The sequence below is a fragment of the Furipterus horrens genome, unplaced genomic scaffold (assembly GCF_987537825.1).
Source record: "Furipterus horrens unplaced genomic scaffold, mFurHor1.1.pri manual_scaffold_1, whole genome shotgun sequence".
NCBI lineage: Eukaryota > Metazoa > Chordata > Mammalia > Chiroptera > Furipteridae > Furipterus > Furipterus horrens.
In genome coordinates, this window is record NW_028327171.1 from 182073676 (window position 1) to 182085256 (window position 11581).

An 11581-nucleotide genomic window follows, 5' to 3' on the forward strand; every position below is an offset into this window, starting at 1 on the left:
GCCTGATTGTAATTGCTATGCCAGATGTGATATTCTGCTAAGCATATTAGTATGGTCTCAGGTACATAGCATGTAGCCATTGATTTGGACAAGATATTCTTTTCCATTCTAGTTAGAAAAGATCAGAAATTATATGTATTGTTTTGGTGTCAAGTTTTATAAATTCTTTATAAATTTTGGAAATTAACACCTTATCAGATATATCACTGGCCAATATGTTCTCCCATTCAGTGGGTTGTCTTTTCATTTTGTTGGTTTCCTTTGCTGTACAAACACTTCTTAGTTTGATGTAGTCTCATTTGTTTATTTTTTATTTTGTTTCTTTTGTCTGAGGCAATATATCAGAAAAAAATATTGCTATGAGAAATGTCTGAGATTTTACTGCCTATGAACCTGGAGAACATTATGCTAAGTGAAATAAGCCAGTCAGAGGAAGACAAGTACCATATGATTTCACTCGTATGTGGAATAAAATGAAAAAAATAAACTAACAAAATACAAAAAGACTCATAGATAGAGAACGGAACTGACAGCTGTCAGAAGGGAAGGTGGTTGGAAAGCTGGGTGAGAAAGGTGAAAAGATCAAGAAAAAAAACTTACAGACACAGACAATAGTATGGTGATTACCAAGGAAAGTGATTGGGATGAAGTAGAAGAGGGTTTAGGGGGAAATAAATGGTGATGGAAGGAGATCTGACTTGCGGTGTACAATACAATATACAAATGATGGATTATAGAATTGTACACATGAAACCTATATAATTTTATTAACCAACGTCACCCCAATAAATTCAATAAAAAAGAAAAAGAAAAAGAAATAAATGATTTGTATTTATGTGAAATAGATAATAACATTAATTTTCAGTTTTGTCTCAGAGTTATTCTGAGCCTCTAGCACAATTTTGCTTAAAAAGATCTTAATTACCTGGACATTCCACAGAATATCACACTGATTCCTTATATCAATTATATCATAATGATTGGGAAAGAGAGGAAGAGGTGGCTCATAACACTGGAGGCCTTGATAAGACTTGTGCTCCAGAGGATAAAAGATAAGGGAGATTTATGACCTGCCACTTCAGTGAAATTTTGAGGGGTCCAATGGTTAGAAACATGCTAGGAGAGTCCTACTAAAGTAAAAAATAAATAAATAAGAAAGAAAGAAAAGAAAAGAAGAGGAGAGAAAAGGAAAGGAAAGAAAGCAAGCTCAATATTTCATACTCTACAATAAAGAGGAAATCACAGTGCTTGATAGGCCTCTTTGTGTTCTGTAGGCAATACATTCAATACCTAGAAATATCACTCCGGTGACATGATTCAAGTCTAAGGTCTGAAGCAAGCAACATGCTGCACGGGCCATATGATCTGGCAAATTCTATGATGTTGGAAGTGAGAGTGGTGAGAAAAGATGCAGGATGATGTTTATGACAAGCTCTATGTGAGTTTCACAAAGTGGGACCCTGGGATATGATACAAGGCCATGATCAGATAGTCTATAACCTTTGTTACCAATCACAATTGCACTATGCCCCTTCCCTAGCACCACGGCATTATGGAGGGGAAAGGTCGGATGTTGGTTAAGATTGGGTTGCCTTGGTACATGAGATCAAGACAGAAATAGGCTGCATTTCAGCCATATCAGGGGTTCTATAGTGGAGAGCGAAAAAATCTTCCCAGTTGACAGAGCTGTGTGTAGTTCACTTGGCATCTACTTTATGTAGAATGAGAAGTAACCCAAGGTCATAGATCTGGGAAGAAAAGCATTGAAAGATTAGAGACAAGGGAGTAGGGACAGAGGAATGTGGGAGAACATGTGGGAGCAGACATAAAGTGTGAAGGTTTTATTGTATTGTACATTAATGTCCATCAAATAGCATCTGCCATGAAATTCTAAACATCTAAATAGACAAAATTACTAGCTAGTTGATGTTAGTCAGTCTTTGTCATCAGTCATCCCATAACTGTCACAATGGATAAATGGAGGAAGTAGCATGATGGAGGATATGGAGTCTATTTATGGACACCACAGCATGGCCTATCACATATGGAGGCTGATCTAGCAGCTATTGTTTCTTAATGTCCAGCCCTTCAGCAACAGAGACCAGTGTTGAGCCCCAATAAGGCACTATTTATTTCTCAAGGAAACTAGTTGGCCACCTGGTAGTTAATGTTCACTACACTGGGCCCCTTTCAGCCTGGATGGATCAATGATTTATCCTCATGGGGTACAGCTATTCTAGATTTGAGTCTGCCTTTTCTGCCCACAGAGCCTCGGCCAGCACCACCATCCAGAAGAGCAAAACGATGAGTATGCCTTGCCATTCTGGGATCTACTGCAGCTGTAGGGTCTGTACTTCATCTTACTAACCTCCTTTTTTATTTCCCCTTAGGAAGACAACCATGGAAACTATGGAGTTACTGCTCCCTGGACTTTTCTTGAAAAATGGATCTTTGTGGTAAATGGGATGGACAGTAACAGCCATGAAAATTTGCTTCTCAACTTTCTAACCTTGGGACGTATAATTGACTGAAATTCCTAGCTGCTGTGTTCTGAAATCACTGCATTTGTGTAGTGGCCAACTTCTCATGTGCTGCTCCCAAACAATGACTGAGTGAGGCAGGTGTGTTCCTAAAAGGACACAGGAGTCCTCTGAAGGTGACTTTGACTTAAGGGCTGCTAACAGCCTTGCCTAACTTTCTTAGAACTGCATTGAGGCTAAGATGCTTCTACCCACTTCCCTTCCTTCTCTTTCTCTTTTATCTGGAGTCACACCTGCATCATGGTCTGATGGCTCTCTTGGCCTTTCCCATCTCCCTATATTTCCCTTATAAGGGTTTCCCTTAATACGTTTTTTCGATATAATCTTGTCTTGTCTACTTCTCAAAAAACCTGGACTAACATACCCAAATTTTCTTTCCAACAACCAAGGGTTGTTAGAATGATTAGATCAAGTTGTGAGATTGCTTATATCTTCTACAAATAATTAGCCAAACATTTGGAGGACTATGCCTTAGAAACAGGTATCTTCCAAGATTTTACTTCTCGTATTAAAGCACTTACCAAAGTCTGTAGCTAGTCTTTACAGTGTCTTTGAAAGAATTAGAAAAAGGCATTCTCCTGGGAATTTCAGCTTCCACTCTTCCTTGTGACAGACACTTTACTTTACTCACACACCCACTTAGCAGATGAACTTACCACCTACATCACAAAATTGAGACCAAGAGTTGTAAACTTTTTCAACTTCTGTCTTTTCCATTTCAGATTTAACTATGCATGTTCTCTGTTGTCTGGGAGACATACTCTTTTCAGACTTGCTTTATCCACCTGAACATTTTCCTACTCTTTCCTTTCTAGGATCTAGTTATGTTCCTTACATGCTCACACCTTTATATCTGTGCTTTCTACAACTTCTTTCCTTAATCATCATGTAGGTTCAAGTCTCCTGACTTAACAAACACAAAAACTTTCTCTTCACTTGATCCTTCGATGCCAAACTTCTTGAAAAAGCACTATACATTCTTATCCTCACTTCTTCACCCCTTATTAGTTCCTCAGCCTTCTCACTATCATGTCTCATCTCACCACTCTATTCAAAGACAATCAAAGAAGGTTACTCTTGGTGTCTCTGCATCATTTGACTCTACTGACCTTCTTTCTTTAAACTTTCTCTGCCATTGGCTTCTAGGGGATCTCTGCCTTTCTGACTTTGCTTTCTTAATAAAAAACTATTCTGTTTTTTTATTAATTTAAAAAAGGTGGGGGAGCAGAACAGTATCATCTCTAGCTAAATTTTAATGATGGAATTTACCATAGAATGTACGGTCATTGAAAACTTGCACAAACTTGACATATTGATAGAAAAATATATTTTATTTAATTAAGAGAAAATCATGTCTAAATAATGTATTGGACTTCTTTGAGAGCAAAATTAACTATCTGAATGAGAGCACACAATAAATGTAATGTGTTTAGAAGTCTTTGATAAGATTCTAGACTAAAAACATGAAAAAAACAGAAATTGTCACAGAAAATATTTTGTGAAAGAACTGCTCTAAAAGCACTAAACAAAGAATGAAGGTAAATGGGCATGTGCATGTACAATCAGTGCACTGAACAAGCACTAACTTGTGGAATGTACTCATAAAAACAACTTTACCTTTTCTCTTTCATTGTCCACTTACATTTATTCAGTGAGTCTTGTCCCTCCCCTGCTTCTCTATAGAAACTTGGCTTTTCTCCTTGTTCTTAAATAAAAAGAGTTTACTTTGCTTGTTCACTTTAAGAGTCGCTCTTGACTTGAAATAAAGTGGGAGGTGATACTTTACAACTCTCTCATTAAAAAAAAAGAAAGAAAGTTACTTTACAAATGCCCAAGAGAACCGACCTTTATGCCCTGGATGTGGATAAAGGCTCTAAGAGTGTTCTAACTCTAAAATTCATAAATTCGTAATTTACCTAGTCATCTAATACTTTAGAATCTCAGCTGAAACTTCCACTTTAACAGTCCATTCCACCTGAATAAAGAGATTTAAACAGCAGGGTATACTAGGGATTGGCTCTAAGGCATTCTTATGAAACAGTTTGGTGAATGATTCAGCAGTGAGCATATGTGTGAAATATCCAAAGTGGCATACGAAACGAAACTTTCAGTTAGCAAAATGTCAAACGTAGGATAAACTTCAGGAAGATGGCACCAGGCTGGATGAAGTGGGCAGAGAAATGGCAGATGAGTGTTCAAGGATGAGATAGAAGATGCTATCAGGACAAATAATCCAAACACCATTCTCAGGGTAATGGTCTCCAGTATATCTGCCATGACCCTCTGAAAAGATGGGCTTCAGAAAGGTACAATGTTGTACACAAAATAAGGTTCTTATTTACAGTTCTAATTGGAATCTTCTGCATGTTTGAACAAAGGTTCTTTATATTCATTAACACAATTCTTCTTTACAGTGAAGGACAGGATGCTTGAATTTCAAAATCAAATTTCAGACTGCATTTTATAGCAGGAATTTACCCTCAGCCAGTATCTTCATCTATATTTATCATTGACATAAGGTTTTTAAACCTAAATTTATTACTCTTCCCAAAGAACTACTTAGGTCTTTATTGAGTGTGCTGATAAATTTTATTTTTTGTTTCTATAGAGATGTGTGTATAACTTTTCCATGTATTTTCTCTCTATTGTACATATGTGTGTTTACATTTGGTAACACAAATACGTAATCACTTGAGGTGTAATTAAGTCTTCAGGAGACTCTCAAGATCTTTTTCCCCCATTGAAAAGATAAGACATTGGATAGCTGGTACAATTCCCACTCATAAAAATAAATGTCCTTCAAATAGGAATTAGATAAGCAGCTTGTTTCTGCAAAAGCTGAACTGTAGCCAGCCTCATATAAACTCATTTCATAAATACTTCCCTCTTCCAAAAAAAGAGAGAGAGAGTGAAAAGATAAATGGATTCAAAAATTTCCAGGAAGGTACTAGGGATTCTGCTCAGGGATTATCTCAGGGGGAAAGTTCCATCTGTTCTCTCTCATAGTTTAACTTGCTCTACTCTGTTCCTTATTTCTTCATCAGGATTCTGGAGTTTCTGCATAAGATCAGATACTTTTCTCATTTCCCCCTTTATAAATTATTAAAATACCACAATTACTTGAAAAATCATTACTCTGATTTATTGCTTACAGTATTACTTTAAGAGAGGAAAAATATTTTGTCACAAAGAAGATTTCATGACATCTCTATGGCTATACAAATATTTACGTATCTTTTTAAATACCTTGATTGATTTTATTTAGATTGTCTCAGAGTCCATCTGATTTCAATCCCTGCATAACCTCCTATTTAATCCTGCTTCCTGGCCAATGAAAGTCACCTTCAAAATATTACGACCTTTATGTAATGAAGACACATTACCTAACTATGACTTCAATATGAAGCATGGCTAAAACTCATTGTGAGTGATTTTCAAAGTAAACAAGATTTAAAGATAATTCAAGAAGAGAAACTCCACAAATCTTAGCATTGGAACAAGCACATAACATTTTTTTCTGCTGATTCCTTTGAATACATGTGCTATAATATTTATATACAAGGTCATTCACACTTTTATTCTTGGTACTAATATGTTATACTGTATCTTGTATTTGGAGTAAACACTTTCTTGTTTTAATGTATGCATGTTAATAGCTCTCATAACAGAAGTGGGTAGATTTTAATTTTTATCAGTGCCTTGTTTTTCTTTTATAGATTCTCACATTTAATAATAAAAGATATAAAAGTGAATGTCTATAAGATTTTTTTTATTAGAGGAATTTCTTGTATTTGTTTCTTTAAAAACTCCTGAGCCCAGTAATTCATGATTTGAAAGTGTTTGTAACCTTAGGGACTTTTCTACAGCTCCATCTTCCAATTTAAAAAAAAAGTAAGCAAAGTCTATATGAAGTAAGCAAAGTCTATATGAAGGCACTTTTAACTCCCCTGTGAAAGGTAATACTTTATAATAACACTTTTCTGACAGGCTCCTGTAGTTTTCCATCACAAATTATATTCAAGCTCCTTTCAAGCAGACACATCTTCCGTGTGCTCTAAATACATGGTTGACCTTGAGGTGGAAGTGGAAACCAGCCCAAACCACATTCCACTCTCTCATTTTCTGCCCTAAACATTTTTATGTGGGAACATCAGGTGAAAGGAAATCAACCTTTAAAAGAGAGAATGAGGAAGCCCCATAAGAGCCACACCCAGTCCAGGCAGAGGGTATGCATAGAAGATAAGCCAGTTTTACCTGCTTACCTTGCTGACCAAGGTTATAGCAGTAGGTTAGGCATTCATATATAAGAAATTTTCCCCCTAAAGTATGTTGAGGACATTGAGTTTTTATAGGCCTATGAAAGAGAGAGTATTGTTAACCCCATATTTTACAGGTTAGAAAATGATATTTCAGACATTTTTAGCACCAGTTGGGGAACTGGCCTACTGCCTGAGTGAGTCATGGTCCAGATGCTCAGTCCTGCACCATAAGGGCCCAAGACAATTACCCAATGTTTTTGTCACTCCGTGCTTTAGCTATGACACCCCTGAATACTTGATAATATATGTTTTAAATATAACTCTGTATTGCACTGATTATCATACAAATATCTGTATTAGTGAATATTTTCAGTATTTGAATCACTAACCCTCATTTCAGTTATTTTCACTTTGGCCATTTGTGCCAATATAAGGAAGCATTGGCATGGATATTGGAAGTGGGCAATTTGCCCACCCAGCAGGACCATGCTCCTCACAGAGAGGAACCAAACACTGAATCTTGCTGTGATCGTCGGCGGCAGCGGCGGCAGCCGTCCGTCTCGAGAGACGATGGTGTAGCTTCTTAAGAGTCTATCTGCACCGCCGAGAATGGCTGTGCAGTCCAACTCGGGAGTGACACGGTATCTGTCTCCTCCCGTGTTGAATCGACATCTTGTGATGACGCTGGAGTGTCCTCTCCAGTGAAGCTGAAGCTACAGAGCCTGGGCAGGGTGATATGGAGGGTCTGCTGTTGCCCATGCAGCAGACCCAAAAAGGACGAAGCGGCCAAAAAGCCTACAGCACCCGGTATTCCCAGGCGGTCTCCCATCCAAGTACTAACCAGGCCCGACCCTGCTTAGCTTCCGAGATCAGACGAGATCGGGCACGTTCAGGGTGGCTGTGATCTCATTCCTCTAAAATTCAAGTTAGAATTGAGGAAAACTACCACCAGGGGGCAATAAATATCTTATCACATGGTCAGAACCAGAGACAATAAATTGGTAGCCAGCAGCCATTTTTAACAATTCAAATGGTTTGTTGACCTGTTCATTTTAAATTTAAGTCAGCAGGGGGGCATGGACTAAGGGGCAGGGGACAACTGGAGGGGGAGGTCACTGGGTAGAGGGGAGCAGAGGGAAAAGAAATTGGGACAAGTATAATGAATATAATCAATAAAACATATAAAAATAAATAAAAATAAAAATTACCAAATTTTAGGTATAATTGGATGCATTTTTCACAATGTTTAACTACTTTAAGTTGCTTTATTCTAACTCTGTTCTAATCTCCGACTGCAAAACAATTTGGATAGTCATTCTAAAACCACATCCTGAAAAAATCAGGACTCTACTAGAGAGGCTATACATTCTGTTTCTTCAAACCAATTTGGCATGTAGTCACTCTCTTAGTTTTAGTTAAAAGCAAGAATTGTACAGCTGCCATAAGGACCTTGCTTAGATACAGTCTCCTAATTTCTTACCTGTTTCATTTTCTCTCAAGCACATGAAAGAAAATGCTGGAGGGAATAAGAAAGATAGCATTCTCTTCCTATTTGCCTTCTCTTCACTCTTCTGTGAGTTTACTCATGATTAGAAGAAGCAGAGAGAGCAAGTGATGGACTCCAAGGTCAAGTATCTCTTTGGCAGTGATATTTCTATTTCTAGCCTCCTAGATTGTTTTCACTGTGAGGGTCAAATTTTATGGTTTCACAAAAAAATTAATGTTGCTCTATAGAAGTAGTTTGGGGTGGTAGACAGAGATCTAGCTTTGAGAAAAGTTTGGTTTCAGTTGTTACTCTATCACTCACTGAGTATCCACTACTATTGTATCCTGAGGCTCATTTTCCTTGACTATAAGATGGGGATAATACAATTTGCCCTTACAATTTTCCCATGTTATTTTAAAAAAATCAAATAAAATAATACAATGAAAACAAAGTGCAGTATATAATACAATGTATTATAATTTGAAAAATGTCTAAGAGGTAAACTGACCTAAGATGCCTATCTTTTCTTATCCAAAAGATTTAGTAATTGAGATGCATATGAACAATATCCTTATAGTAAAAGAGACAAGAATGAGTCCTTGGGGGAAGATGGTAGAGTAGGAAGCACCAGGAATCTGTCTCCCCACCTAGACAGCAAGTATACTCAAATCTGCCAGATATAACTATTTGGAACTCTGAAGTCTATTAAAGAATTGCAAATTCCAGGGGAAGGCTTGTGGGTAAATTGTGGGGTTTTTTTTTGACAACTTATTAGCATAGTAGCAATTACTCATTCCCTCACCTTCTAGACCCATGGCATACAGCTGTGCACATGTTCCTGGAACAGCTTGCATGCAGCTTGCCAGAGGCCAGGGTTAGAAAAAAAAAACAAAAAAACGCTGCCCTCCAAATGTCGAGAAACTGTTCTCTGGTTGCCAATTGCTATGTACGACCACAGAGGTGCAAAGATGCAGCTACCATTGTTGTACACCTTCTACCACTGTTGCAAGCCCCTCCCCCTCAGGCTGAAGGAACTTCTGAGTATTTAAAGAGCTGGTACCTTTCTTTTCCCCTCAGATTTTCTCTTTCTCCCCTTTGGAGGCTACATATTAAAGATTAAGACATTCAAAAGCAACCACATATACAGGAGATATTAGAAAGTCACCACACATACCCAGGCAAAGGCACAGGCTCAGAAAAGACCCAAGAAGACCTTAAGTTTGCACTTCAGCCTAATTCTCAGCACAGAGATTGCCTATAACAATGAAAAAAACTAAACCCCAAAACAAAAACAGCAAACCCTAGGGAAAGGGGACAATCTTATTTACCAAATTATTAGATTTAAATGTCCAGTTTAAAAAAAAAAATTACAAGGCACACAAAGAAACAGGAAAGTACAGCTCATTCAAAAGAAAAACAGAAACTACAGTAACTGTCCAGATGGTGAATCTATTTGACAAGGACATTAAGACAGCTGTCTTAAAGATGGTCAAAGAACTAAAGGAAGATATAGAGGAAATCAGGAAAATAATGTCTGAAAAAATGGAAATGTCAATTAAGAGAAAATAAAAAGAAACCAAAAAATTTTGGAGCTTAAATGTAAAATAACTAAAATAAAAATATTCCCTGGAGAGATTCAAAGACAGATTTGAGCATGCAGAAAAAAGAATCAGCAAACTTGAAGATAGGACAATGAAAATTATCAAGCCTGAGGAACATAAAGAAGAAAGAATGAAAAAGTGAACAGAGGGTAAGAGACCTCTGGGATACCATTAAGAGAGTGGGACTCCAGAAGGAGAAGAGAAAGAGAAAGTTGTACAGAGAATATTTGAAAAAATTAATGGTTGAAAACTCCTCAAATTCAATAAAAGACTTGAACATAAACATCCAAGAAGCTCAATCAAACCCAAGTAGAATGAACTCAAAGAGACAAACACTGAGACACATTATAATCAAACTTCAAAAAGCCAAAGAAAGAAGTGGCTCATTGCATACAAGGCTCCTCAGTCAGATTAACAGGTTTCTCATCAGAAATTTTGGAGGTCACTTGTCAACCAAGAATCTTATAGTTGGTAAAACTGTCCTTCAAAAGTGAGGAAAAAATAAAGACATTCCATGATAAACAAAAGCTGAGGTTTTTGTCACTAATCAAATGATGTGAACTTGGATTGCATAATTAGTAGGACAATCTCAGGCAATTCTAAAATGTAATCATGCATTCATCAAATATGAGCAGAGTTCCCCTATATGTCAGGTGCTGGGAATCCACAGGTGAAACACCATGGTTCTTGCCGTGAAGTGCCATCAGTCTCTGGTTCTAAGGAAGTCTTTCTGTAAGGAAAGCAGGATGGGATGGAAGTGAGTGCAAGAAAGAATGAATAAAAAGGGGGTAGAAAAAGAATGCTAAGGGGTTAACAAAGAGTGTAGACAAATATAAATATTAAGAGGCCCTGGCTGGTGTGGCTTGGTTGGGCATTGTTTCACAAAGCAAAAGGTCGCCATTTCAATTCCTGGTCAGGGCCCATGCCTGGGTTTCAGATTTGGTCCCTAGTTGGGCTGAATGAGAGAGGCAACTGATCAATGTTTCTCTCTCACATCGATGTTTCTCTCCCTCTCATTCTTCCTCCCTTCCCCTCTCTCTAAAAATCAATAAATAAATTTTTTTAGAAAAGGATTAACAGATAATGCAGATGGGCCTTAGATGTGAAAAGTCTTAGGATGTAGGGCTGCCACAGACAGATTTTTAGTCTGAGTATTTTGCAGTGTACTTGATGAAGCAGCCAGGGCAACTGAAAATCAGACCCAATTTTACTTGTCAAACCTCACGTCCTGGGCAAGGGGGGAGGAGAAACTTTACCCCCCCAAACAGGTACTTTTATCTAACTCACAGAAAGATACTATATAGGCTGTTTGTGCCCCTGAATCCAAAAGTGTGCCTCTAAAACTAAAATTATTAAGGAGATGGTGCTGATACTCCATATTCAATCATGGGTCTTCTTAACAATTTTCTCATATGTACAGAATTCAAGAGTATATTTTCAAGACTTTCAGGTATACATTCTGGGCTTATAATAACATATAATAATAGACTTTTAAATACGGTGCTTAAGTTCTTCATCTATTTTCAGAATATACTTTAAGATTATATGAGATGTCTTAAATAAACCAAAATACTAATGTCTTCTTTATCTTTGTATTATGTTATAATATTTTAAGATTCATCTTATTACTATTATCATATTACTTGAGAAAATCACCAGGTTTCAGTATAAAACATGCTCATTTATTATTTGAAC

The 11581-nt window shown here is 37.2% G+C and overlaps 1 pseudogene; it reads right to left on the reverse strand.

Annotated features, from left to right (window-relative positions):
* Nucleotides 1-7591: 7591 nt before the first annotated feature.
* On the reverse strand, nucleotides 7592-7705 carry LOC150022406 (5S ribosomal RNA; annotated as a pseudogene).
* Between the last annotated feature and the right edge of the window lie 3876 nt (nucleotides 7706-11581).